This window comes from Acinonyx jubatus, chromosome D1 (genome assembly GCF_027475565.1).
Source record: "Acinonyx jubatus isolate Ajub_Pintada_27869175 chromosome D1, VMU_Ajub_asm_v1.0, whole genome shotgun sequence".
Taxonomy (NCBI): Eukaryota; Metazoa; Chordata; class Mammalia; order Carnivora; family Felidae; genus Acinonyx; species Acinonyx jubatus.
The window spans coordinates 80,463,640-80,490,870 of record NC_069390.1 but is presented as its reverse complement, the minus strand read 5'-3'; positions in this window follow the sequence as shown (position 1 = coordinate 80,490,870).

Genomic DNA, 27,231 nt, shown 5'->3' with positions numbered 1-27,231 from the left:
AATATGTTTGTGATTTATTAAGGCTGCCATTGTAGAGAAAGGAATAGGCATTAACAAATAAAGTCACTTAGGAGTACTGTTTCCAGGCATTTGTCTAATTAACCATTCCCGTGTGTAGCTAGTAGTTTGTGTTTTTTTAAAATTTTTTTAATGTTTTATTTGTTTTTGAGACAGACAGAGACAGGGGAGGGGCAGAGAGAGATGGAGACACAGAATCTGAAGCAGGTTCCAGGCTCTGAACTGTCAGCACAGAGCCTGATGCGGGGCTTGAACTTGCAAACCATGAGATCATGACCTGAGCCAAAATTGGATGCTTAACCGGCTGAGCCACCCAGGTGCCCCAGTAGTTTGTGTTTTACGGGTGATATTCAATATTCATTAAACGCCTTCTGAATGCATGAATGAATAAAAGAATAAAGGTAAAAAAGGAAGTGATGTGAAATCGTATCAGCTAACTTTATTTGGTGGATTAGTGGAAATTACTGGTTTTAAATGATTTATCCTATACTTACCTCCACCACCACCCTCACTTCCACCTCTACCACTAATGAAAAGTTGGGTATTTTTTAGAGTATTTGCTCAAAGTTTATTGTCTGAGACACAGTCATATCCTCTCCCTCTTCGATCTGTTTTCCAGGATAGACAACCTGCTTAGAACACCTTCTTGGCTTCTGCTCTCCAGACCATTTGTCCCACTATTCAGAGAGCTCTTGGAATTGTGCTGCTCCAGTTGGGTGAAAATGCTGGATGTGGTGTTCCAGAAAGGGGAGCGTCCTGGCTCCTGGGGGATTCCCAGGAGTGTTTAATTTAGTGCCTGAGGTGAGTAGAGAGAGGTACCCTGGAGATGTGGGGGGATTGGAGAGTATGGGGGGCAAGTCAGTGAAAATCATAAAGTAGAACAAGAGGCTCTATAATTTTCATGAATTTTTCACAAAATAGTTGCATTGTAAGTATCTTGATCAAAAAATATGTAATGAACACAAAATACTGGATATCAGGAATGCTTTTAAATAAATTTATACTTTCTTGTCATGATTATATTACCTATACTCTTGAAAAATAGTAGTGCATATATGACAGAATATCTTTCCTAGGTTGCATTTTGAATTTGGAAACATCTATTCTTGGGGACCTCTGTGTGTTCTGTGTTGACTAGCTTCCTTCTTTTTTATGCAATATAGTGTAATTGAGCTAGAGATTTGTAAAGTCTAAAGAACCAGACAAGCATTTAAATACCTATATCTATATACCATTTGAATAAGTCATGCATATATTTATAATTGTTTTCTTTGATTTTTTTAGTTTTTATTTAAATTTTAGTTAGTTAACATATAGTATAATATTATTCTCAGGAGTAGATTTTAGTGATTTATCACTTATATATAATACCCAGTGCTCATCACAATAAGTCCCCTCCTTAATACCCATCACCCATTTAATCCATCCCCCTGCCCATCTCCCCTCCAGTAACCCTCAGTTTGTTCTCTATAATTAAGAGTCTGTTTTATGGTTTTCCTCTCTTTTCCCCCCATGTCATCTGTTTTGTTTCTTAAGTTCCACATTTGAGTGAAATCTTATGGTATTCCTATCAAAATACCAACAGCATTTTTCAAAGAGCTAGAAGAAACAATCATAAAATTTGTATGGAACCATAGAAGATTCTGAATAGTCAAAGAAATCTTGAAAAAGGATAGCAAAGCTGGAGGCATCACAATTCTAGACATGAAGCTATATTACAAAGCTCTAGTCATTAAGACAGTATGGTACTGGCACAAAAACAAACACATAGATCAATGGAACAGAATAGAAAACCCAGAAATGAACCCATAACTATATGGTAAACTAATCCTCAACAAAGCAGGAAAGAATATTGAATGGGAAAAAGACAGTCTCTGCAACAAATGGTGTTGGGAAAACTAGACAGTAACATGCAGAAGAATGAAACAGAAATGGAGGGGCCAAGATGGCAGAAAAGCATGGAAATTTTTTTTGCATCCCTCCTCCCTGAAATGAAGCCAGATCAACCCTAAACCATCTTACACACCTAAAAAAAACTGATTTGAGGATTAACACAACAATCTGCACAACCTGAACCACAGAACTCGGCAGGTATGTGGTGCAGAGAGGTGACCAGCCAGAGAGAGAAGCTGCGGAGGACAGGGAGCTGTTTTTGCTTGCAAAGAGAGGACAGAGACAGGGGGAGAGTATGGAAAAGAACCCTCACCCTGAAAGCAGCTGGAGAGTAAGGAAGAGTATGCAAGGAGCTGAACAAAACAAGGAGGAAGGAAAAAGGAGAGGGTTTAAATTCCATTAAGACTCTATAAACAGGAGGAATGCAGAGTCTAAAACTCCACAGCTTGATACCTGGCAGTGCTCTGGTGGGAACAGTGAATCCCCAGGAGCAGAGAGCAAGGTCCTCAGAGTCCACAAGTCACATGGGGAGAGGCCATTCCCCTCCTGGGAGGACATTTGGTAGAGGCAGTGCAGCCTCCCCACAGGCAAAGGTCCTAGGGGACCCCAGAAAACAACCACATTTGCTGGTGTTGTGACAAGAATATTAAGGATGAAGCCTCTGGCCAGATGTGTGTTGTGATTTACTTTAATCCCTGAAACACTGCTGCTACATAATCGCTTGAACTTTTTCTGGCGTGGGCTGGAACCCAGCCACAGTCTCGGCATCAGCAGCAGCGCAGTCTTGTGAACGTTCCTGGGGGACAGTCAGCACCCAGCCACTGCTCAGCCAGACGCTTCCCCAGAGGGTTAGAACAGGTCAAAGCCAAGTCCCTGAGAAGTCAGGGGTTATGAAACACAGTTGCATCTCAGATAAAACTCAGAGGGGAGGTGTGATTGCTTGGTCACATACAGTAAGAACAGGGAGTGAATGAAGTGGAAGGCAAAGGAGGAGTGCTTGTTTGCCAGATGAGGAGAGCACAGAGTTCTGATACTAGAGACTGGGTAGCTGGGTGACACCATTTTCACCCCTCCCATGTATGTCCATACACCAGTAGGCTAAGCAGCGCCATCTAGTTGAGAACAGAGCCGTTACAATAAGCTCTGCCTAACTAGGCCAACCTCTCTCTTGAGGAACACCACAACTCTCTCCACCTGCTTAGTTTATGAACTATAAAGTGAATCATAGTTTGACTACTAGGGGAAACCGATGTAATTCAATCATATTTCAGTCTGTTTGCTGGTCCATCTATTCAATTTTTTTCCTTTTCTTTTCTTACTCTTGAATGCAGAAAGAGAAAAGAATTATTTTTATTTTCCATTTTTATTAAAATGATTTTTCTGTAATTTTTCTACTATATTATTGACCTTTTTATAAATTTTTTAAATTCTATTTTACTTTCACCATTTCATTTTATTCTATTTTAGTGTATTCATTTTTTCCAACTTTCTAACATTTTCCTTTTCTTTCCATTTCTTTTTTCTGTTTCTTTCTTTTCTTATCTTTCTGTAATCTATCAAGCTCCTTTCAATAACCAGAGCAAAACACACCTAGGATATAGCATCTTTTATTTGATGTTTTTGTGTTGTTTTTAATTTTTTAATTTAATTTTTTTTTTTACTTTATTAATTTCTTTTCTTCCTTCAAAATGACAAAATGAAGGAATTCACCCTGAAAGAAAGAACAGGAAGAAATCAGAGCCAGGGACGCAATCAACACAGATACAAGCAAGATGTCTGAACCAGAATGTAGAATCACAATAATATGAATACTAGTGGAGGCTGAAAATAGATTAGAATCCCTTTCTGTGGAGATAAAAGAAGTAAAATTAGTCAGGATGAAATAAAAAATGCTATAACTGAGCTGCAATCTCAAATGGTTGCCACGGCCACAAGGATGGATGAAGCAGAGCAGCGAATCAGCAATACAGAAGACAAATTTATGGAGAAAAATGAAGCAGAAAAAAAAGAGAGAGACTAAGGCAAAAGACCACAATTTAAGAATTAGAGAACTCAGTGACTCTTTAAAAAGGAATAACATCAGATTCATAGGGGTCCCAAAAGATGAAGAGAGAGAAAAGGGGTGATAAGGTTTATGTGAGCAAATCATAGCAGAAAACTTTCCTAACCTGGGGAAAGACACAGACATAAAAACCCAGGAAGTACAGAGGACTCCCATTAGATTCAACAGAAATCGACTATTAAAAAGGCATATCACAGTCAAATTCACAAACTACACAGAAAAGGAAAGAATTATGAAAGTGGGAAGGGAAAAGAATCCTTAACTTATAAGGGAAGACAGATCAGGTTCGCTGCAGACCTATCCACAGAATCTTGCCAAGACAGAAAAGAGTGGCAAGGATATATTCAATGCACTGAATTGGAAAAATGTGCAGCCAAGAATTCTTTACTAGCAAGGCTGTCATTCAAAATAGGAGAGATATTGAATTTCCAAGACAAACAAAAACTCAAGGAGTTTGTGACCAGCCCTCCAAGAAATTTTAAGGGGGACTCTCTGAGGGGAGAAAAGACAAAAAAAAAAAAAAAAGAAGAAGAAGAAGAAGAAGAAGAAGAAGAAGAAAAGAAAAGAAAAGAAAAGAAAGAAAAAAGGAAAACAAAAAGACCAAAGCAACTCTACAGGCAACATGAAGGCAATAAATTCATATCTTTCAGTATTCACTCTAAACGTCAATGGACTAGATACTCCAGAAAAAACATAGGGTAACAGAATGGATAACAAATCAAGATCCAGGGGAGAAGATGGCAGAATAGGAGGACGCTGGGCTCACCATGTCCTACTGATCACTTAGATGCCACCCACACCTGCCTAAATAACCAAGAAAACTGCCAGAAGACTAGCAGAATGGATTCTCCAGAGCCAAGCATAGCCAAGAGGCCCACGGAAGAGGGTAGGAAGGGCATGGAGGCGGTGCACGCTACACAGACTGGTGGGAGGGAGCTGGGGCAGTGGAGGGGCAGCTTGCCTGGCAAGGCAGAGCCCCTGAGTCTGGCTTGCCAAAGTGGAGGGGCCGGACTGCATGAGTTCTGACAGCCAGTGGGACTTAACATCTGGAATGTTATAAGTCAACACCTCCGCTCAGAGAGTGGGAGGGTGAGAGGACACCGAGAGGGAGAGGTGTTGAGCCCTGGAAGACAGAGTTCAGGTCAGCAGCGGGGAACAAAGACACTGGCCAGCACCATCTCCCTCTCCCATCCCCCAGCCAAAATCCCAGAGGGAATTCTGTGCTTCTGTGGATCCATACCTCCAATGGGTCTGCCTCTCTCCTGGTGCTGCAGGGCCCCTCCAGCAGGGACCACCATGGCAAAGCAAACTAATCCTACCCCTCCCGCTCCTGTGCACCTTGCAGATCCACCCTGGCCAATAGGCCAGATCCCATCAAAGCAGCACCACAAGCCTAAAAGTGTGCAAGTAGCCCACTTGGCCCTGGTGTGACAGGGGCCACACCACTCCACAGTGAGTCCTGCCCGTGGGAGAGGGGAAGATAAGGTACACACCAGTCTGACTGTGGCCCCAGCGGTGGGCTGGGGACAGACATCGGGTCTGACTGTGGCCCTGCCCACCAACACAAGTTACGCTAGCCAGCACAGGGGAAGAGCCCTGCAGTTCCGCACCACTCCAGGGACTATCCGAAATGCCCATTTCTTCACTGGATTATTTGTTTTTTGGGTGTGGAGTTTGGTGAGCTCTTTATAGATTTTGGATACTAACCCTTTGTCCGATATGTCTATGCAAATATCTTTTCCCATTCCGTCGGTTGCCTTTTAGTTTTGTTGATTGTTTCCTTGGCAGTGCAGAAGCTTTTTATCTTTATGAGGTCCCGATAGTTAACTTTTGCTTTCAATCCCCTTTCCTTTGGAATGTGTCAAGTAAGAAATTTCTGCGGCTGAGGTCAAAGAGGTTTTTTCCTGCTTTCTCCTTTATGGTTTTGATGGTTTCCTGTCTCACATTCAGGTCCTTTATCCATTTGAGTTTATCTTTGTGAATGGAGTAAGAAAGTGTTCTAATTTCATCCTTCTGCATGTTGCTGTCCAGTTCTCCCAGCACCATTTGTTAAAGAGACTGTCTGTTTTCCATTGGATATTCTTTCCTGCTTTGTCAAAGATTAGTTGGCCATACTTTTGTGGGTTTAATTCTGGGGTTTCTATCCTATTCCATTGGTCTATGTGTCTGTTTTTGTGCCAATACCATGCTGTCTTGATGAGGACAGCTCTGTAGTAGAGGCTAAAGTCTGGGATTGTGATGCCTCCCACTTTGGTTTTCTTCTTCAAAATTACTTTGGCTATTCGGGGTCTGTTGTGGTTCCACAAAAATTTTAGGATTGCTTGTTCTAGCTTCGAGAAGAATACTGGTGCAATTTTGATTGGGATTGCATTGAGTGTGTAGATAGCTTTGTGTAGTATTGACATTTTAACAATATTTATTCTTCCAATCCATGAGCACGGAATGTTTTTCCATTTCTTTGTGTCTTCTTCAATTTCCTTCAAAAGCTTTCTATAGTTTTCAGCATATAGATATTTTGCATTTGTGGTCAGGTTTATTACTAGATATTTTATGCTTCTTGGTGCAATTGTGAATGGGATCAGTTTCTTTATTTGTCTTTCCACTGCTTCATTATTAGTGTATAAGAATGCAACTGATTACTGTACATTAATTTTGTATCCTGAGACTCTGCTGAGTTCATGTATCAGTTCTAGCAGACTTTTGGTGGAGTCTGTCGGGTTTTCCATGTATAGTATCATGTCATCTGCAAAAAGTGAAGCTTGACATCATCATTGCCAATTTTGATGCCTTTGATTTCCTTTTGTTGTCTGATTGCTGATGCTAGAACTTCCAACACTATGTTAAACAATAGCAGTGAGAGTGGACATCTCTGTCGTGTTCGTGATCTCAGGGGGAAAGCTCTCAGTTTTTCCCCATGGAGGATGATATTAGCTGTGGGCTTTTCATAAATGGCATTTATGATGTTTAAGTGTGTTCCTTCTATCCCGACTTTCTCAAGGTTTTTATTAAGAAAGAGTGCTGAGTTTTGTCAAATGCTTTTTCTGCATCAATAGACAGGATCATATGGTTCTTTTCTTTTATTAATGTGATGTATCATATTGATTGATTTGTGAATGTTGAACGTGCATCCCAGGAATGGGGATGCCCTGCATCCCAGGAATGAATCCCACTTGATCATGGTGAATAATTCTTTTTATATGCTGTTGAATTCGATTTGCTAGTATCTTATTGAGAATTTTTGCAAGCATATTCATCAGGGATATTGTCCTGTAGTTCTCTTTTGTTTACTGGGTCTCTGTCTGGTTTAGGAATCAAAGTAATGCTGGCTTCATAGAATGAGTCTGGAAGTTTTCCTTCCCTTTGTATTTCTTGGAATAGCTTGAGAAGGATAGGTATTATCTCTGCTTTAAACGTCTGGTAGAACTCCCCTGGGAAGCCATGTGGTCCTGGACTCTTATTTGTTGGGAGATTTTTGATAACAGATTCAATTTCTTCGCTGGTTATGGGTCTGTTCAAGCTTTCTATTTCCTCCTGATTGAGTTTTGGAAGCGTGTGGGTGTTTAGGAATGTGTCCATTTCTTCCAGGTTGTCCAGTTTGTTGGCATATAATTTTTCATAGTATTCCCTGATAATTGTTTGTATCTCTGAGAGATTGGTTGTAATAATTCCACTTTAAATCATGATTTTATCTATTTGGGTCATCTCCCTTTTCTTTTTGAGAAGCCTGGCTAGAGGTTTGTCAATTTTGTTTATTTTTTCAAAAAACCAACTCTTGGTTTCGTTGATCTGCTCTACAGTTTTTTTAGATTCTATATTGTTTATGTCTGCTCTGATCTTTATTATTTCTCTTCTTCTGCTGGGTTTAGGCTGCCTTTGCTGTTCTGCTTCTATTTCCTTTAGGTGTGCTGTTAGATTTTGTATTTGGGATTTTTCTTGTTTCTTGAGATAAGCCTGGATTGCAATGTATTTTCCTCTCAGGACTGCCTTCGCTGCATCCCAAAGCATTTGGATTGTTGTATTTTCATTTTCATTTGTTTCCATATATTTTTAAATTTCTTCTCTAATTGCCTGGTTGACCCATTCATTCTTTAGTAGGGTGTTCTTTAACCTCCATGCATTTGAAGAGTTTCCAAATTTTTCTTGTTTAGCATTGTGATTTGAAAGTTTGTTGGCATGATCTCAATTCTTTTGTATTTATTGAGAGTTTTTTTGTGACTCAGTATGTGATCTGTCTTGGAGAATGTTCCATGTGAACTTGAAAAGAATGTATATTCTGCTGCTTTATGATGAAAAATTCTAAATATACCTGTCAAGTCCATCTGGTCCAGTGTATCATTCAGGGCCATTGTTTCTATATTGGTTTTCTGTCTAGATGATCTGTCCATTGTTGTAATTGGAGTATTAAAGTCCCCAACAATTATCACATTATTTCCACTAAGATTGCTTCGGTTTGTGATTGTTTTATATATTTGGATGCCCCAAATTTGGTGCATAAACATTTATAATTGTTATCTCTTTTTGATGGATAGACTCCAGAATTATTATATAATGCCCTATTTCATCTCTTATTACAGTATTTAGTTTAAAATCTAGTTTGTCTGATGTAAGTATGGCTCCTCCATCTTCCTTTTGACTTCCATTGGCATGATAGGTAGTTCTCCATCCCTTCACTTTCAATCTGAAGGTGTTCTCAGGTCTAAATTTGGTCTCTTGTAGATAGTGAATAGATTGGTCTTGTTTTTATTATACATTCTGATACCCTATGTCTTTTGACTGGAGCATTTAGTCCATTTACATTCAGTGTTAGTATTGAGAGATATGGGTTTAGAGTCATTGCGATATGTGTAGGTTTCATGCTTGTAGTGATGTGTCTGGTAATTTTTGGTCCTGGCAACATTTCACTCACAGAATCCCCCTTAGGATCTTCTGTAGGGCTGGTTTAGTGGTGGTGAATTCCTTCAGTTTTTGTTTGTTTGGGAAAACTTTTATCTATCCTTCTATTCTGAATGACAGGCTTGCTGGAAAAAGGATTATTGGCTGCATATTTTTACTATTCAGCACATTTAAAATTTCCTGCCATTCCTTTCTGGCCTGCAAGGTTTCAGTAAGTAGGTCTGTTACTACCCTTATGTTTCTACCCTTGTTGGTTAAGTCGTGTTTATCCCTTGTTTCTTTTAGAATTCTCTTTATCTTCATATTTTTCCAGTTTCACTATGATATGTCATGCAGTAGATTGATTCATGTTAAGTCTGAAGGAAGTTCTTTGTGCCTCCTGGATTTCACTGTCTGTTACCTTTCTCTCTCTCTCTTTCTTCTTCTTCTTCTTCTGGAACTCCTATATATGGATATTGTTCTCTTTCATTGAATCACTTAGTCCCTAATTATCCCCTTGTAATCCAGATTTTTTTTATCTGTATTTTTCTCAGATTTATCTTTTTCCAAATTTTATCTTCTATTTCACATATTCTTCCCTCTGCCTCTTCAATTGTCACTTTCTCTGTCTAGTTTATTTTGCACCTCATTTATAGCATTTTTAATTCATCATCACTATTTTTTAGATCCTTGATGTCTGTAGCAATAGATTATTTCCTGTCTTCTATCCTTTTCTCAACTCTAGTGATTAATCATATGAGTATTATTCTAATTTCTTGTTCAGTTACATTGTTTGTATATGTTTTGAGCAATTTTTAGCTGTCATTTTTTCCTGGAATTTCTTTTGAGGAGAATTCTTCTATTTCATCATTTTGGCTAGATTTCTGTCCTAATGTGTTTTAAAAGCTAGTTATATGCCCTGTACTTGTGAGCACTACTATATTAAAGAGGGGTCATACACTGTTCAGGGCCTGGCCCTTCAGGAGGTTTTTTTTTTTTTTTTGAGAGTGTTACTTTCTCTCTGTTGTTGTGACTTTGGTTACTCTATCTCCCTACTCATAGTGATATTTTGAACCCTCCATTCAGTGTGCTTTGATTTGTTTGTTTAAATAGCCTTGGAAAGGAAAACAAACAACAAACAGAGAACAAAAACACACAAACACACACACAAGCAAAAATAAACCCCAAAAGAAAAAACAGAAACACCAGCTACAAGTAAACAACAGGGTGGAGGCAGTACTGATGGAAGAGGCCTTACCCTATACAAAGAGAGAAATGACAGGGGCAGGGAAAAAGAAAAAAAATAAAATTGACCAGAAAGAGAAACTATAGGGCTAAATGCAAAGAGAGAGAAAGGAAAATAAAGAAGGAGGTGAGGAACATGTATCAAGAGAATTGATTAAAAATGTCTGCTTAAACAAAACAAGAACCAGAGTAACCAAACTAGAGGAGGGAAGAGATAAGAAGGAGAAAAGGAAGGAATACTATATCTATATAAGAATTGTCTGAGAATTAAACCAGGCAATGCAACAGCACTGGTCTGGAGGAGGGGCTGTCTTGTTCTCAGCGTCAATCCTGATTCAGTAGATAGGCAGTTACCAGGCATAGAAGGGCATGGTTTGGTGTAGGTGGGTCTGCCTCCTCTCTGGGCCCTCTGTCCTGAAGCCCTACCTTGTTTGTAGTGGGGAGAAAAATAGCAACACCCCAGTCTATCCTCGAAGACCAGGTGTCCCAAACCACTCTGTTCAAGCTGTTTTCACTGTGTCATGGGTGTAAATGAGGTTGTTTGTCCCACTCTGCCTACTCCCATGCCCAGGCACATGGCTGGGATTCAAACTCCTGCTCTGCGTGCCCTGGTACTGGGAGAGTGCAGCTCTACACCGCCCAATATATGGTCTCTGGCTAGCGGATGCAAGCAGGCTTTGTTCTGTCCCACAGCACTCCAGGGAGGAGATCACATTCTCCTACTGCAGACTACACCCCTGACCTAGCCACTGAGACTGGGCCTGGCTCCCCTCCTCCCCAGGTGTGTGATCAGGGCAGCTGGCCCGAGTCTGGAAAAAAACCTTTAGTTAGAGATTAGATCTTTCTCTGTCCCAGTCCATGTTTTTTTCTCTTGTACAGATACAGTCCTATGCTTTCCCAGACTCTCTCTTCCCTTTGTCTTTCCGCAGAAGGGCTCCTTTTCTTCCGTTTGTTTTATTTCTTCTAGTTCACAATCATACACCTATGGCCTGTCAGGTTGTCCCAGTGGGTCCCTGGAAGCAACTGTCTCTTTGCCTCCCAGACTCTCGGAGTTCAAAGTCCTTTAGTTTCAACACTGCTTTGTTTGAGAGATGAGGGAACATGGGATCCCCCTACTTCTCCACCATGTTGGCCCCCTAGCCACAGCATCCTTTCTTGATAAAAACCCTCAAGAATGTACAGTTAGAAGGATCATACCTCAAGATCCTGAAAGCCATATATGAAAGACCCACTGCTAGTATCATCCTCAATGGGAAAAAACTGAGGTCAGGAACAAGACAGGAATGTCCACTCTCACCACTGTTACTCAACATGGTATTGGAAGTCTTAGCCTCAGCAATCAGATAATACAAAGGAATAAAAGACATCCAAATAGACCAAGAGGAAGTCAAAGTTTCACTTTTCCTAGATGACATGATACTCTACATGGAAAACCCAAAATATTCCACCGAAAAACTGCTAGAACTGATCCATGAATTCAGCAAAGTTGCAGGATATAAAATCAATGCACAGATATCAGTTGCATCCCTGTACACCAATAAGGAAGTAACAGAAAGCGAAATCAAGGAATCAATCCCATTTAAAATTGCATCAAAACCCATAAAATACCTAGGAATAAATCTAACTAAGTGTAAAAGTGTAAAATCTAACTAAGTGTAAAATCTATACACTGAAAACTATAGAAAGCTTATGAAAGAAATTGAAGACACACACACACACACAAAGGAAAAATATTCCATGCTCATGCATTAGAAGAACAAATATTGTTAAAATGTCTACCCTACCCAAAGCAATCTACATATTCAATGCAATCCCTATCAAAATAACACCAGCATTCTTCACAGAGCTAGAAAAAATAATCCTAAAATTTGTATGGAACCATAAAAGACCCTGAATAGCTAAAGCAATCTTGAAAAAGAAAACAAAAGCAGGAAGCATCACAATCCTGGACTTCAAACTATACTACAGAGCTATAATCAGCAAGACGGTATGGTACTAGCACAAGAACAGACACTCAGATGAATGGAACAGAATAGAGAACCCAGAAATGGACCCACAAACGTATGGCTAGCTAATCTTTGACAAAGCAGGAAAGAATATCCAATGGAATAAAGACAGTCTCTTCAGCAAATGGTGTTGGGGAAACTGGACAGTGACATGCAGAAGAATGAACCTGGACCACTTTCTTACACCATACACAAAAATAAACTCAAAATGGATGAAAGACCTCAATGTAAGAAAGGAAGCCATCAAAATCCTTGAAGAGAAAGCAGGCAAAAACCTCTTCGATCTTGTCTGCAGCAACTTCTTGCACAACACGTCTCTAGAGGCAAGGGAAACAAAAGCAAAAATGAACTACTAGGACCTCATCAAAATAAAAAGCTTCTGCACAGCAAAGGAAACAATCAGCAAAACTAAAACGCAGCCAACACAATGGGAGAAGATATTTGCAAACGACATATCAGATGAAGGGTAAGTATCCAAAATCTGTAAAGAACTTATCAAACTCAGCACCCAAAAAACGAATAATCCAGTGAAGAAATGGGCCAAAGACATGAATAAACACTTCTCCAAGAAGACATCCAGATGGCCAACTGACACATGAAAAAATGCTCCACATCACTCATCATCAGGGAAATACAAATCAAAGCCATAATGAGATACCACCTCACACCTGTCAGAATGGTTAACATTAACAACTCCGGCAACAACAGATGCTGGCGAGGATGTGGAGAAAGAGGATCTCTTTTGCACCATTGTGGGAATGCAAGCTGGTGCAGCCACTCTGGAAAGCAATATGGAGGTTCCTCAAAAAACTAAAAATAGAACTACCCTACGACCCAGCAATTACACTACTAGGTGTTCATCCAAGGGATACAGGGTGTTGTTTCGATGAGGCACATGCACCCCAATGTTTACAGCAGTGTTATCAACACTAGACAAAATATGATAAGAACCTAAATGTCCATTGATGGATGAATTGATAAAGAAGAAGTGGTATATATATACAATGGTGTATTATTCAGCAATCATAAAGAATGAAATCTTGCCATTTGCAACTACGTGAATGGAACTAGAGGGTATTATGCTGAGCAAAATTAGTCAGAGAAAGAGAAATATCATATGACTTCACTCATATGAGGACTTTAAGTTGGAAAACAGATGAACATAAGGGAGGGGAAGTAAAAATGATATAAAAACAGGGAGGGGGACAAAACATGAGACTCTTAAATATAGAGAACAAACAGAGGGTTGCTGGAGGGGTTGTGGGAGTGGGGATGGGCCAAATAGGTAGAGGGCATTAAGGAATCTACTCCTGAAATCATTGTTGTACTATATGCTAACTATCTTAGATGTAAATTTAAAAAAATGATGTATGAAACAAGACTTTCTTACACCACAGAGAAAAATAAACTCAAAATTGATGTAAAAGCTAACATGAGATAGGAAACCATCAAAAGCAAATTTTTACAAAATTGATGTAAAAGCTAACATGAGATAGGAAACCAACAAAAGCAAAAATGAAGTCTTGGGACTTCATCAAGATAAAAAGCTTCTGCACAGTGAAGGAAACAATCAACAAAACTAAAGACAACTGAAAATAAGAAAATTGAAATCACTTTTCATTTTATCATTTTACAAGACTCTTCTTCATGTAAAAACTTTTCATGAATTCTTCACAAAATAGTTGCATTTGAAGGAATGGGAGAAGATATTTGCAAATGCCGTATTTGGTAAATGTTAGTATCCAAGATTTACAAAGAACTTACCAAACCCAATACCCAAAAACCAAATCATCCAGTTAGGAAATAGGCAGAAGACATGAATAGACATTGTTCCAAAGAAAACAGACAGATGGCTAACAGTCACATGAAAAGATGCTCACCATCACTCATCAGGGAAATACAAGTCAAAACTACAGTAAGATAATACCTCACACCTGTCAGAATGGCTAAAATTAACAGCACAGGAAGCAATAAGTGTTGGTGAGGATTTGATGATAGGGGAACCCTCTTACACTGTTGGTGGGAATGCAAACTAGTGCAGCCACTGTAAAAAACAATATGGAGCATCCACAAGAAGTTAAAATCGACTTACCCTATAGATGACTCAGCAATTGTAGTACGAGAGTATTTACCAAAAAGATACAAAAATACTGATTTGAAGAGACACATATACCCTAATGTTTACAGCAGCATTATAAACTATAGTTCAATTATGGAATGAGCCCAAATGTCCATACTGATGAGTGGATAAAGAAGAAGTAGTGTGTGTGTGTGTGTGTGTGTGTGTGTGTGTGTGTATATATATATATATATATATTTCTATAAATACTACTATAAATAATATATATACTATATAGTATATTACTATTATAAATAATACTATAAATACTACTAAACTACTATACTATATACTACTATAAATAATATATATAATACTACTATACTACTATATATAATACTATAGTATACTACTATAAATAATACTACTATACTACTATACTGCTATAGTACTACTATAAATAATATATATACTACTATAAATAATATATATAATACTACTATAAATACTATATATACTACTATAAATAATACTATATACTACTATTATAAATAATGTATACTACTTTACTACTATATATACTACTATAAATACTACCATACTACTATAAATACTATATATACTACTATAAATAATACTACTATGCTACTACACTAAATAATATATATATTATTACACTATACTACTATAAATACTACTATAAATACTATATATATATATATATATATATATATATATATATACTGCAATATTACTCAACCATAAAAAAAGAATGAAATCTTGCCATTTGAAACAATGTGGATGGAGCTATAATGTATTACACTAAGGGAAATAAGTCAGTCAGAGAAAGACAAATATTATATTTATAAATTTTTGATGTTATATGTAATATATGTATGTCATATTTGTGTTATCTGCATAAAAATTATGTGGCTGAACTACCAGTAAAGATCAGTGTTTCTCAGCTGGCCAAAGGATGCATCAGAAATAAATAATTATTGATACTCTGCTGACATTTTTGAATGTATTGAATACCAGTAATAATAAGCAATGAGAAGATTCTTTAAAAAACAAATTAGTGTTTTGTGCAAGGAATACATTGTATGCTAAAAGGTTTCCTTTTCTACAGAAAGCTTTGCAATGCTGTCTAAAATGTCCCTTTGAATGAGGTTGGTCCTATAGACAAAATGTTTCTTTAGGACAACCCTCTGGGGACATGCTCCATGACAGGCAGCTGCACAATGTCAGGTCAGTCTGAGGCATCCAAAAGAGCTAAGGTCCCAGGAAAGCAGGCACCATGGCTCTGGTACTTCTCCTTGAAGTAAAGAGGAGACCTGGTGGAATAGTAAAGTCGGGATTTCAGTGAAAGCACCACCCTGACTTTGGCTTTGGGGACATCATGATCACACTACCAAACCAGTGAACCTACGTGGCCCCAGACTTGCCATTTTTGACCATGGAGTTGTGTGGATAAATTTGAATGCCAGCAGCATAATAGAATGCTTCCAGTTACTAAAATAAAAGTGTGCCATTAATAGCAACATATGGTTACCATTAATAATGAGCACATGAGAAAGTCAGAGAAGCTGAATGCCAAATAGTGATCCTGGCTCCAGGAAAGTAATCCATAAAGCAGAGAGCAGAGTTTAGTCTAATCCTTTATAGACTTGCCTTCTTTCAGATTTCCCCATTGCTTAAGTTACTCAATAGGATTAAAGTTAGCACTTTTAAATTTCTATTAGCAGAATCAATGTGTGAAGTTACTATTAATGCTCATAGGAATAATTTGCTAAATTGTTAAGTCCTTATGGCAGAAAAAACAATAATGAAGCTACCCTTAACATCGTTATAGATAACACACATGTATGTGTATGCTTGGAGGATCTGTTTAATCAATGTCAGTTTAGCTTTTCTAAATAATTTTGGTTATTATTTATTTATTTATTTATTATTTTAATGTTTATTTATTTACTTACTTATTTATTTATTTTGAGAGAGAGAGACAGTCAGAGCAGGAGCGGGGTAGGGGCAGACAGAGAGGGAGACACGAATCCAGAGCAGGCTCCAGGGTCTGAGCCATCAGCACAGAGCCCAACACCGGGCTCAAACTCATGAACCATGAAATCATGACCTGAGCTGAAGTCGGACGCTCAACCGACTGAACCACCCAGGTTCCCCAATAATTTTGGTTTTTGAGACAAAGAGGGATACAAATGGAGGTCACCAAGAAAAAGCTATTTTTTCCAGTAGAAAATTCTCCCGTTATTTCTATCTGGATTATGTTTGGTTCTCCTGAGTAACTCAGTGTCTCCAAAAATTTGGTACATAGAATTTTAGTTCTACAAGGTGATCTTTTTTAAAAAAAATTAATTCTGGTATAGTTAACATACAATGCTATATTAGTTTCAGGTGTACAATACAGTGATTCACAATTTTGTACATTACTCAATGCTCATCAAGATAAGTGCACTCTTTGATCTCCATCACCTATTTCACCCTTCCCCCCACCCACCTCCCCTCTGGAAACCATTAATTTTTCTCTACAGTTAAGAGTCTGTGTTATGGTTTGTCTCTTTTCTTCCTTTGTTCATTTTTTTTTGTTTCTTAATATCCACATGCAAGGGAAATCATATGGTATTTGTCTTTCTCTGATTTATTTCACTTAGTGTCATACTTTTTAGCTCCATACATGTTGTTGCAAATGGCAAGATTTCATTTTTTTAATAGCTGAGTAATATTCCATTGTGTGTGTGTGTATATATATATATATATATGTATGTGTGTATATATATATATATATATATATATATATATATATATACACACACCAAATCACCTATATCCATTTATTTATCAATGGACACTTGGGCTGCTTCCATAATTTGGCTATTGAAAATAATGCTGCAATAAACATGGAGGTGCATATATCTTTTTGAATTAGTATTTTCATATTCTTTGGCTAAGTACCCAGTAGTGAAATGACTATATCATAGGGTAATTCTATTTTTAATCATTTGGGGAACTTCCATACTGTCTTCAATAGTGTTCACACTAGTTTGCATTCCTACCAACAGCACATGAGAGTTCCTTTTTCTTCACATGCTTGCCAACACTTGTTTCTTGTGTTTTTGAATTTAGCCATTCTGACATGATATCTCATTGTGGTCTTGATTTGCATTTCTCTGATGATTAGTCGAGGATCTTTTCATGTGTCTTTAGGCCATCTGTATGTATTCTTTGGAGCAATGTTTGTTCATGTCTTCTGCCCTTTTAAAAAATTGGATTATTTGTTTTTGGAGTGTTTAATTGTGTAAGTTCTTTACATATTTTGAATACTAGCCCCTTATTGAATATGTCATTACAAATGTCTTCTCCCATTCACTAGGCTGCCTTTTAGTTTTTATTGATTTTTTCCTTTGCTGTGTAGAAGCTTGCATTTTCTTTCTTTCTTTTCTTTCTTTCTTTCTTTCTTTCTTTCTTTCTTTCTTTCTTTCTTTCTTTCTTTCTTTCTTTCTTTCTTTCTTTCTTTCTTTCTTTCTTTCTTTCTTCTGTAGACTTCATTTTCACCTCAGAACCCAACACAGGGTCTGAAGCTCACAACCCTGAGATTGAGACATGAGCTGAGATTACGTTAAACACTTAACTGACTGAGCTACCCAGGTGCCCCAGAAGCTTTCTGTTTTGATGTATTCTCAGCAGTTTATTTTTCTTTTGTTTCCCTTGACTTAGGAAACATATCTAGAAAAATGTTGTTAAGTCCAATGTCAGAAATCTCTTTAGGATTTTAAGGTTTTAGGTGTCATATTTAGGTCCTTAATCCATTTTGAGTTTATTTTTGTGCATGGTGTAAGAAAGTTGTCTTGTGTCATTCTTTTGAATGTATCTGTCTAGTTTTCTTAGCACCATTTGCTAAACAGACTGTCTTTTCCCCATCGCATATTGTTGCCTCTTTTGTCAAAGATTAATTGACCTTAAAAGTGTGAGTTTATTTCTCTATACTGTTTCATTAACCTATGTTTCCATTTCTGTGCCAGAACCATATTGTTTTGATTACTAGAGCTTTGTAGTTTATACGGATTGAATTAAATCTGTAGATTGTTTTGGGTAGTATGGACATTTTAACAATATTTATTGTACTAATCTATGAGCATACTTTCTCATTTGTTTGTGTCATCTTAAATTTCTTTCATCAGTGTTTTATAGTTTTCAGAGTACAAATCTTTAACCCCCTTGATTAAGTTTTTCTAGGCATTTTGTTCTTTTTAGTGCAATTGTAAATAGGATTGATTTCTTAATTTCTCTTTCTGATACTGCATTATTAGTGTATAGAAATGCAACAAATTTCTGTATATTGATTTTGTATCCCTGCAACCTTACTGAATTCATTTATCAGTTCTAGTAGCTTTATGGTAGAGTCTTTAGGGTTTTCTATATATTGTATTTTGTCAACTGCAAATAGTGAAAGTTTTACTTCTTCCTTATTGATTTGGATGCCTTTTATTTCTTTTTGTTGTCTCATTGCTCTGAGTAGGAGTTCCAGTATTATGTTGGATAAAAGTGGTGAGAGTGGACATCCTTGTCTTCTTTTTGATTTTAGGGAAAAAACTCCTAGTTTCCCCATTGAGTATAATGTTCACCATGTGTTTTTCATATATGGCTTTTATTATATTGAGGTATGTTCCCTCTAAACCTACTTTGTATAGCATTTTTATCATTAATGGATGTTGTACTTTGTCAAATTCTTTTTCTATTGAAATGACCATATGTTTTTTATCCTTTATCTTACTGATATGATGTATCATGTTGATTAATTTACAAATGTTGAGCCACATTTGCATGCTGGGAATAAATCCCACTTGATTTATTCATTGATGAATAATATTTTAAAAAATATATTTAATATATTGTTTGATTCAGTTTGATAATATTTTGTTGAGGATTTTTGCATGTATGTTTGTCAGAGATTGCCCTATAGTTTCTCTTTTGTGGTCTTTAACCTGGTTTTGGTATCAGGGTAATGCTGGCCTCATAGAATGAATTTGGAAGCTTTCCTTTCTCTTCTATTTTTTGAAATAGTTTGATAAGAATAGGTATTAACTCTTCTTTAAATGTTTGGTATAATTCACCTGTAAAGCCATCTGGTCTTACACTTTCATTTTTGGGAAGTTTTTTGATTACTGATTCAATTTATTTGATAGTTATCAGTCTGTTCAAATTTTCTATTTCTTCCTGATTCAATTTTGGTAGGTTATATGTTTTTTAGAAATTTATCCATTTCTTCTAGCTTGTTCAGTTTGTTAGGATGTAATTTTTCATAATATTCTCTTATAATCCTTTGTATTTATGTGGTGTCAGTTGTTATTTTTCCTTCTTCATTTGTGATTTATTTGATTCCTTTCCTTTTTTTAAAATGATGAGTCTGGCTAAAAGTCCAAAGAACCAACTCCTGGTTTCATTAATCTATTCTATTTTTTGTTCCTATTTCATTTATTTCTTCTCTAATCTTTATTATTTCCTTCCTTCTATTGGTTTTGGGTATTGTTTGTTCTTTGCCCAATCTTTTATGTGTAAGGTTAAGTTGTTTATTTGAAAATTTTCTTACTTCTTGAGGTAGGCCTGTGTTACTATAAACTTCCTTCTTCAAAAAGCTTTTGCTCTACCCCAAAGATTTTGGACTGTTGTGTTTTCATTTTCATGTGTTTTTTTAAAATTTTCTCATTGATTTCTATTATATTGAGCCATTCATTGTTAAGCATGTTACTTAACCTCCATGTATGTGTATTTTTTCCAGATTTCTTTTCATGTGACTGATGTCTAGTGTCATAGCATTGTGATCAGAAAAGATGCATGGTATGACTTCGATCTTTTTTGAATTTGTTGAGATTTGATTTGTGGCCATATATATGATCTATTCTGGAAAATGTTTCATGTGCAGTTGAAAAGAAGTGTATTCTTCTGTTTTTGGATGAAATATCCTGAATATATCTGTTAGATCCATTTGGTCTGATGTTACATTCAAAGCTACTGTTTCCTCATTGGTTTTTCTGTTTGGATGATTTACCCATTCATGTAAATGGATTGTTAACATGCCCTATTATTATTGTATCACTATTGATTACTTCCTTTATGTTTGTTATTAGCTGTTTTATGTATTTGGATGCCTCCAGGTTGGGTGCTCAAGTATTTACAATTGTTATATCTTTTTGTTCAGTTATTCCTTTTATGATATATAGTGCCCTTCTTTGTCTCTTGTTACAGTCTTTGTTTTAAAGCCTATTTTGTCTGATATAAGTTTAGCCACCCTGGCTTTCTTTTCATTTACAATTGCTTAATAAATATTTTCCATCCCTTCACTTTTAATCCGCATGTGTCTTTAGGTCTGAAATGAGTCTCTTGTAGGTAGCATACAGATAGTTCTTGTTTTCTAGCATACAGATAGGTCTTCTTTTTATTGGGGCATTTAGTTCATTTACATTCAAAGTAATTATTGATAGGTATGCACTTGTGATTTTTTTTTACTTGTTTTATGGTTGTTTTTGTAATTCTTCTCTGTTACTTTTTTTCTCTTGCTCTTGTTTTCCTGGCTTTATTTAGAAATATTTTTGGATTACTTTCTCTTTATTTTTTGCATATCTATTACTGGTTTTTGATTTGTGGTTAGCATTCAATTTGTATATAACATGTTCTACATATACCAGTTTATATTAAGTTGATGGTCATTTAAGTTTGAACCCATTATTTACTCCTCTTCTCTTCCACATCTTATGTATATGGTGTCATACACTGCATTTATTTTGTAGATTCCTTGACTTACTTTTATAGATATATTTAATTTTACTGCTTTTTTGTTTCCTACTTTTCTTACTCCTACTTATGGTTTTCCTTTTCTAATCAAAAAGTTCCTTTAATATTTCTTGAAGACTGATTTATTGATCATGAATTCATTTAAATTTTGTTCACCTTGGAAACTCTTTATCTCTCCTTCTATTCTGAATGGTAGCCTTGCTGAATAGAATATTCTTTGTTGCAGATTTTTTTTCTTTTAGCATTTTGAATATATCATGCCACTCCTTTCTGGCTTGCAAAACTTCTATTGAAAAATCAGCTGGTAGGTTTATGGGGTTTCTCTTGTATGTAACTGTTTCCTTTTCTCTTGCTGTTTTGAAATTCTCTCTTTATCGTTTCTTTTTGTGCCTTGGTGTGGACCTCGTTGGGCTGATTTTATTGAAGGTTCACTATGCCTCCTGGATCTGGATGTCTGTTTTCTTCCCCAGATTTGGGAAGTTTATGGGTATTATTTCTTCAAATACAGTTTCTGCCATCTTTGTCTCTCTTCTTCTGGGATCTCTATAATGTGAATGTTATTATGCTTTACAGTGTAGATAAGTTCCCTAAGTCTATTTTCATTTATTTTTTTTCCTCTCTCCTGTTCAGCTTGATTGCTTTCCATTACTTTATCCTCCAGGTCACTGATCCATTTTTCCACTTCCCCTTCTGAATTATTAATTCCATCTAGTTTATTTTTAATTTCAGTTATTGAGTTCCTTATCTCTGGTTGGTTTTTAAAATTTTTTCTAAGTCTTTGTTTAAGGTTTCACTGAGATCTTTCACCCTTCTCAAGTCCAGTGAGTATCTTTATGACCATTACTTTAAATTTTCTGTCAGGCATATTTCTTTTTTTTTATTTTTTTAATGTTTATTCATTTTTGAGAGAGAAAGAGAGAGAGTATGAACAGGGAAGGAACAGAGAGAGAAGAGACACAGAATCCAAAGCAGGCTCCAGGATCCAGGCTCCAAGCTGTCACGACAGATCCCAATGTGGGCCTTGAACTCACGAACCATGAGATTATGACCTGAATGGAAGTTGGACACTTAACCAACTGAGCCACCCAGGCGCCCCTCTATCAGGCATATTTCTTATCTCCATTTTGTTTCGCTAGCTCTCTTGCTGTGATTTTGTCCTGTTCTTTCATTTAGTACATCTTCTTCTGTCCCCTCATTTTGTCTCTCTGTGTCTGTTTCTATGTGTTAGGAAAACAGCTACATCTCCTGCTCTTGAAAGTAGCAGCCTTATGAAAAAGAGGTCCTATAGTGCCTGTAGTGCAATGTCCCCTGTACACCAGAACCTGGTGCTTAAGGGGTGTCTCCTATATGTGTTGTGCACGTGCACTACTGTTGTAATGGAACTGCTTTTGTCATCAGTACAATCATCAGAAATGGTTCTCTTTGCCTATGGGGGCAGTGTTTGGTATTTCTGTTGTTACTAGGCTAGTCTGGAGCCTCCTTGGGCTTGAGTTGAATCAGACGGATGTTTACCAGAGATGAAATAGCACCAAATTACAGGGTATTTTCCCTGTGTTGTCCCCTGTGAAGCTTTCATTGGTGGGTGGGGTCTGAATTCAGACCAGATGTCTGACTCCAGCCCACTGCTGGGGCTACAGTGGGACTGGTGTGTGTGATTATCTTTCCCTACCCCAGGGGCAAGAGTCACTTTGGAGTGGTGCTTGCCCCTGCTGGAGCTGCTTATACCCTGCCAGCCTATGGCACTGCTTTGGATGGGCTCCTGCCAAAGTCGTATTGGAGGGAGCAGGTCTATAGGAGAACACAGGTGTGGGTTTCATGGTGTTAGCTTAGTTTGTGCAGGTTTTTTTGTGGGAGGGGACCAGAAACTGCATTAGAAAACTCCTGCCACAGGGGTAGAGGGGGTGAGTGTGTAGGGGAGTGAGTGGATAGTGTGTTTGGTGTTGGCAACTTTTGTGTGGGTCTGTGGTGGGTGGAAACCTGGGGTGGGGAGGCCTGGCTGGAGGGCACATGTATGCAGGAGAACATGGTGGGGGGAGCATATTACTAGTAAGATAAGTAGAGAGTGTTTGCTTTGCACTGGTTCCTGCAGGTGCCCATGTGTCTAAGCAGAAGGATGGGGGAGGGAAATGGTGCCTGCCCCTCCTTTTTTTCCTGGAGAAGTCTCCCAAAGATCTCTGCCTCTGCAGCACACACTCTGAGATTAGTAAATAAATCTCCTTTCTATAAATCCCAGATAATTTTCAAATTGATGTTTCTATACTGTACTTCTGAGGGGCTGTTTATTGTGTTGTCTCTTTAATGGCAGAGACTCAGTTTTCTCTCACTCTCCCAGCTCTGGGAGAGTCAAGTCCACTGATTTTTAAAGTTCCAGGTGTTAAGCCAAACTGATTGTAAGAATTATGAGGTTATATCCTTCTGGTTTTCAAAGCCAAATGTGGGATGCTGTCTTGCCCCTGGGGGTGCCACATGCCTGGGGTGCCTAGTGTGAAGGTCTATTTCTCTCTACTTTCCATACTTGTGGTGTCCTTCCCTCCTGTGGACAGTCACATGGATCCATTTAGCTCCTGACTCTGTTTATGCCCTTCCTACCCACTTCTATGTGGCCTCTTCTCTACATTTAGCTGTATAGAGTCTGATATGTCTGTCTTCAGGTCATTTTCTGGGTTATTTATACTGATGTGGGTATGGAATGAGGTAAGCTTAGGATCTTCCTACTCTGCCCTTTTCCCTCTTCACAAGGTGATCTTTAAACATTTTTCATTAATCAAATAAGTTTGGGAAGTGATGCATATTATATCCCTGTCTTGGGAATTTACAAGGCACATGAGCATATTAACCACCCTGAAAGCATTGTATTTTAAAGAAATCTGTTTAATTATTAGCTGATTTCCAAAGCTTATGTAATAAGACAATATTAAAAAATATTTCCAGATGTTTTTCTATACCTTTAAATATTGTTGCTCCAGGGTCTCCATCTTTTGAAGCAATGAGTTTTGGTGCTTCAAGAGAAGGGTGAAGAGATCTGGAATGATAAAAGCATTTCTCAGTTCTGGCCATCAAATGACATTTGCTCTTGGCCCCTACATAGGCAATAGTTTTGAGCAACAGGCTTTATTGGAAGTTGAGAATACTAAATGACACAGGTAGAGAAATATAAAGAGATGATATGAGGTAGTTCTTGACTTAAGGAAGAAAGCCCGAGTCTTCTGGATGGAGGAGTGTGGGAAAAAGAGAGTTGAAATGAAGAGGAACATATGTGCAATGGCTTCACCTTTAGGCTAAGATCTTGTGGCAGAGAACTGGTAGGTAAATCTGTGGAGAGAAAAAGTCAAAACAAATGGTCTTTTGCACAATTTGTGTAACACAACTCTGAATGAACACCATTACATTAACTGCACCAAATGGAGGGGTGACATTAGAGTAAAAATAGCAGTGTGGAATATCTGGGCAGGAATTGAGTCTAAGTTAGCAATTTTAAATCTCTTTTAGTTGTCCCATATGTTTTTGTAAGACCTATTGGAGAGGAGAAAAAAAGCTGAATAGAGTTCATAGACCTACTGCTGAAGATGTATGGAGCAGGCCATGGTACCTAGTGACCCACCTCAGAAGCCATCGGAGGATACTAGCCAAGAAGAGATCCAATAAAAAACAATGAACTTGTTTTGGAATTTCTTTACTACTAATTAGCATGAGGTAAGGATGAGTCAGTAAAGGAAGACACCTGGGTCCTGACTAAGCCAAGAGGTCAGGTCTTGTGTTGACCAGCTGTAGATATCTGTGGCTATTAGCAAGCTATCAGTGACCGGGAAGGCCAGAGATATCTCTGAGGCGATCAGAAGACTCAGAAGACAACAAGAGAAGCTCCTGCTGTTCACTGCCATCAGGCATGTAAAGAGTAATGTGATAGTAAACATTTAACCAGCTCTCCCCTCCCCCAAAATGTTCTGACTTAATAGCATGTGACAACTCTGTGTATAAATATACCATACCTGATGTTAAGGTACCAGCATGATATCACTGAGCACATAGTTGGGAAAAGATGTATATAACTGTTTCAGACTTCATGTAAACACCACTATTACACATAAGCTATTCTTGGATTCCAAGTTGAGAAGGGATGGGGGGGGGAGGAAGTAAAAGCTGAAAGCACATTGATCTGAAGAGACTCAGTTATGTCCTATTAATAGGCAAGTTTATGTTCTTTTCATCCTTATTCTACCCCATTTACTTAGTTAAGTGGAAGATTATAAAAAAAATTAGAAAAAAATTGTTAATTTGTTAATCATTTTGTACATCCAAGTGTTAATTTTTTTAACCCACCCTCATCCTATTATTTGAATACAGAACTTTTTTCTCCCTTTGGGTTACCAGTTTGTGAATTGCTATTCTTTATCCTTCATTGATTTCTCTTCCTACAAGTTTGGGCTCAGGGTCAAAATATGGGCTTCAGGCTTGTGTTTTCTTTGCCCCTTGGGTCTCCACTAAGAAATCTATATAAAACGTTATATATTTGATATAGATACATATATCTATATATAGATCATATATATATAAGTATACTATTATATATAATTGTATATATGTCTGTATATTTGTGAGTCTATATCTCCAGTGTGACACCACCTCTAATGCTCAACCAAATCATGTTGTATACATTTTCTTTTGGTTCTCTGTCATCCAATGAAGCCAATACATTCATAACCAAAGCTAGTATTTTCATCACTCTCAACTAAGTCTCCATTTTCTCAAGTCAATTTTTCCACTGTGCTTGGAATCATCCTTGTTCCTTCTGTTCACACTCACTGACTTCTAAGCAATGTGTCTTTCACATTTTACCCTTATTTTCCATTCCCATTGCCACAGCCTTAGTTCAAACATTCATGACCCCACTTCTAAATAATCATAATAGTCTCTGTGTATAATGATTCATATTTGACTTTAAAGATATATTTTTCTAAATAATTAGAATTGTTTATCATAAAAAATAGAAAATATAGTTAAGCAAAAACAAAGAAAAATAACGCTGAAATCCCATTGCCCAGCGATGACAATATTTATTAAACTTTTTGGTCAGTCTTACCAGGTATTATAAATGTGTGTGAGTGTGTATGAGAGAGAGAGAAGGAGAGGAAGAGAATTTCGATCATATATAAAATATCTACATACAATAACATCATGCGTTGATGTTACAGGTGCTATGCTAAGGACTCTACATATATCGACTCTTGAAATATTCACAAAATTTTATGAGGTAAATATGATTATCTTCATTTTACAGATGAATAAACTGGAGCTTAAAGAGAGTCCTACAAGGTTACACATAGCTAATCAAGTAGAGGAACTAAGGAAGTCTGATGGATCCTAAAGCCTATGCCTTTAGGATACTACACCATAACAACCATGAGATAATGTTGTACACATTCTAGTTAACCAGCTTTTTAATTTAACAATATAATGAAACTATTTTTATGCTAAATATGTATTTTATAAGCATGGGATCATATTATGCATATTATATGTAGCCAACATTTTAATTTAATAATATGCATATTTTTTATATCAAATATACATTTAAAATTTTAATATAATATTCCACTGTGTAGCTGTAACCTTCTTCATTTGGTGAACTCTTTTATACATATTTAGTTGTTCCTAATGTTTTACTATGAGAAAAGAATTTAAATAAGTACTCGTGTACATATATTTATGGATGATGGAATTACAAGTAATTTTTATGCTTATGTGAAATTTTCAATAATGAACACATATATACAGAGCACATATGTGGTGTGGGATGGTGCCAAAGTGAAAAGAAAATGAGGACTAACCATATCTATAGGCCTGGGTGTGGGAGCCAGGGGCCAGGTCTCATGCTGCTGTATTTCAGCATGGACCACAGAGGAGTGTGAGAGTTCTAAATTCAATTAGAATTTTAAGTCCCTATGAATTTATATTTTTAAAAGTTTTAAGAAGAAGAAAGAAATCAAGTCAAACCTAATGTTTGCCTTATCTATGCTTGAACACTTGAAGAATCAATGAACTTACTAGTTTTCCAAAACTCCAAACTTTGTTCCCGCCTGCCCTTAACATTTTGGGAGCCCAGGTCAAGAAGCCCATGTACCATATGCCTAAATATTTAAAATAAAATCTTCAAACTAAAAAACATTAGTTTTGTTTCCTATTCTTGGCACCATCCCATACTATGAGTTATGGTCTACACACATATGTGTGCATAGACATCCCAGCCCACAGGTGTGAAGTCTGCATATTTC